Consider the following 3,644-nt stretch of genomic DNA (forward strand, 5'->3'; position numbering starts at 1 on the left):
TGCAGTGTGCATAGGAATTTGTTCGTAGTTTTTTAAAAAGTTTGAGGACCCCTGATCTAATGAGATAGCCTTTATAGTTTATCAACTTATTTTCTTGGCTACCTTGAGGATTATTTTTGTCATATTTTTGGTAGTTTTAATATAATATGACTTGGAGAAGGTCTTCTAAGATTGAGATGATTAGGTGTTTTGTTTGCTTCTTGTATATGAGGATATAGCTCTTTCCACATGTTTGGGAAGGTGTTGTCAACTATTTGTTTGAATAGGCTCCCTGTTCTCTACTCTTTTTCTTCTTCTTGTATACCCATTATTCTTAAATTGTTCTCCCTAATGGAGTCAAATGGTTCTCATGGAGTTCTTTCTTTATTTACTCTCCAGTCTTCCTCTGCTTGTATCTGCATCATTTTGAAAGTTCTATCTTTAATATCACTAATTATTTCATTTAGCTGGTAAGCTCTACTTTTTGAACTTACTAGTTCCTTCTTCATCTCTTTTAATGAGGTTTTATGTCTACAGAATCTCTATTTCTTTTCTAAAATTTCAATATCTTTCGTAAAGTACTCTTTTTATCCATTGATTCTATTTATGTGTTTATTAAAGTGCCTATCTGTGTTTTCTATTATATTGAGTGTTTTCAGAACTGCAATCCAGAATATCTGGCATTTAAGTCATACATTTCCATGTCTTCAAGTTTATTTTCTGGAGAGATTTCATTTTCTTTCTAAGCTGCCTCATTACCTTGGTTATTCATGGTATTTGATGGATTCCTTCTCTGCCTAGGACTCTAGGAATGAGGTCTCCTTTTTGTTTGTTTGTTTTGTTTTAATTTTAAGAGTGACACTCCTTTATTTAGTAGGGTGATAAGGTTTTCTTTTCTTTTCCAGTAGGTGACACTACAGCACAATATATTTAGATTATCTTACACTGCTCTGGCTTCTCAGATTTCTGAGAAGAGGTAAAAAAAAAAATGGCCTGTATTACCATGGGTGGTGGATGTCTCCTCTGTGACCAGGCCACATTGGTCTCAGGGCACCACCTCTGTAGGAGAATGTGCTAGACAATGGGGTTCTGAACTTTGAAATCCCAATTCTCTCCCCTGAAATCAGACACTGCCATAAGTGTCATTATGAGTGGACACATGGTGAGCTGGGAGAGATTGCTGGTGCTTTTTTGGCTTGGTTCTCCTCCAAGTAATGGTGACTGCCAGACCTCAGTTGTCTCACCCCTTTATCTCAACCCCTGTCACAGGTATGAACTGCAGAATGCACCTGCTGCTGAGGAAATTATGCTTTGCCTCCAGTTCTCTGGGCTGCAGCTTCTTCTGGGCAGGCTGCTAGCTATGGGATAGTAGTGGGGGTGACCTGGCTCCATGGCTTATTTTTCTGCTTGGCAATGGTGGCCGCCAGACAACCTGCTGCATCTCTGCTTTCTGTCTCAGCCCAGGCCACTGGGTTCAGCCACAGTGTGTACTGATCATTCAGACAGGAAGGCTCACTATGTCTCTTTGCTCCTCTGGGATGCAAGGGGTTCAGGTGTCAAATTGATACTTCCCCTCTCCTGAGACCCACAGTGAGCTTTGGGCTACATCTGAGGTACCTTTCTTCACTCTTTTCTGTTGCTGCCCCGCTGTTTGCTTGACTTGTCCAGCTTCATTTTTAAAAAAATTATCTTTATTCTTGAAAGTATTATAGATGCCACCTTTGTTTTATTTACCCATTGACCCCCTTCACCCCCGCATCCGCCAATCCCAGGCCTTCACCACTCTATTGTCTGTGTCCATGGGCTATGTATATATGCATATAACTTCCCAGTTAATCTCTCCCCACCCACCTCCCCACCACTGCCTTCCCTCTGAAATTCACCAATCTTTTCCATGCTCCTATGTCTCTGGGTCTATTTAGTTCATCAATTTATGTTGTTTACTAGATTCCACATATGAATGAGATCATGTGATACTTATTTTTCTTTGACTGGCTGATTTGCTTAACATAATATTCTCCAGGTTCATCCTTGCAAATGGTAAGGGTACCACAGCTTTTTTATTCACTTATTGCTAATGGGTTGTTTCTAAATCTTAGCTATTGTAATTGTGCTGCTGTGAACATAGGGATGCATATATTCTTTCATATTGGTGTTTCGGGTTTCTTAGAAGTGGGATCACTGGGTCAAATGGGAGTTTAATTTTTAATATTTTGAGTAAACTCCATACTGGTTTCCATAGTGGCTGTACCAGTTTGCATTCAGACCAGCATTGTACTAAGGTTCCCTTTTCTCTACATCCATGCCAGCACTTGTCATTTGTTGATTTTATGATAATCATTCTGACAGGTGTGAGGTGATACCTCATTGTAATTTTAATTTGCATTTCTCAGATGGTTAGTGACTAAGCATTTTTTCATATGTCTCTTGGCGTACTCATAAAAACACAAGTAAGCAAGCCTACATGAGGAGGAGACAATAAGCACATGATGAAGTTGTCTGCATTTTGTCCAACTCTGTATCCCTAGCACCTAGGAGAAGCAGTTGCCAAGCCAGAGGTTTAGAGAAAGAATAAACCTACATGTTCCTTTCTGGCTGTGTGAAGAGTGAGCTGCCTTGTGGCGATAGAAGGGAGGGGGTAGCTAAGCAGCTGGACACCCAGGTTTGAATTGAGACCCCACCCTATATCTATTTAGGTTCCTTGACCATTTTTAATTAGCTTGTTTATCTTATTTTTGTTAAGTAGTATGAGTTCCTTATGTATTTTAGAAATTAAACCCTTATCAGATGTACCATTGGCAAATACGTTCTCTCATGCAGTGGTTTCTATTTTCTTTTTGTTGATGTTTTCTTTGGCTGTGGTGAAGCTTTTTATTTTAATACTAGAGGCCTGGTGCATGAAATTCACCAGGGAGGAGTCCCTCAGTCCAGCTTGCACCCTCTTGCAGAGCGGGACCCCTTGGGGGATGTCCGACCGCTCTCACAATTCAGGATCCCTCGCTCCTTACTGCTTGGCTTGCTGCTTCTTAGCGCTGCCTCAGAGGCAGGAGAGGCTCCTGCCACAGCTGCTGTGCTCAGTTTCTGGCTGAGCAGCACTCTTCCTGTGGGAGCACACGACCACCAGGGGGAAGCTCTTGCGTTGAGCATCTACCGCTTGGTGGTCAGTGCACATCATAGCGATCAGTTTTTCTGGTCATTCCACTGTAAGGGTTGCTTACACTTTTATTATATAGACTAGAGGACCGGTGCACAAAAATTTGGGCACTTGGTGGGGAGGGGGTGTCCCTCAGCCCGGTCTGTGCCCTCTTGCAGTCTGGGATGCCTCGGGAGATAATGACCTGCTGGCTTAGGCCTGCTCCCGGGTGGCAGAGGGCTGGCCCAATCCCTAGGTGCAGCCCCTGGTCAGGCTCAGAGCAGGGCCGATTGGGGGGTTGGGGCACTGCCCCCTGTCACACTCAAGGCAGGGTCGATGGGGAGGTTGCGGCGCCAACCCCTGTCATGCAAAGAGCAGGGCCCATCAGGGGGTTGAGGAGCTCCCCCCCGTCACTCAGAGAGTAGGGCCGATAGGGGAGTTGGGGCACTGACCCCTGTCACACACAGAGCAGGGCGGATCAGAGGGTTGGGGGGCCACACCCTGTCACACTCAGGGCAGGGCCGATGGGGAG

Source organism: Myotis davidii, unplaced genomic scaffold (genome assembly GCF_000327345.1).
Source record: "Myotis davidii unplaced genomic scaffold, ASM32734v1 scaffold90, whole genome shotgun sequence".
NCBI lineage: Eukaryota > Metazoa > Chordata > Mammalia > Chiroptera > Vespertilionidae > Myotis > Myotis davidii.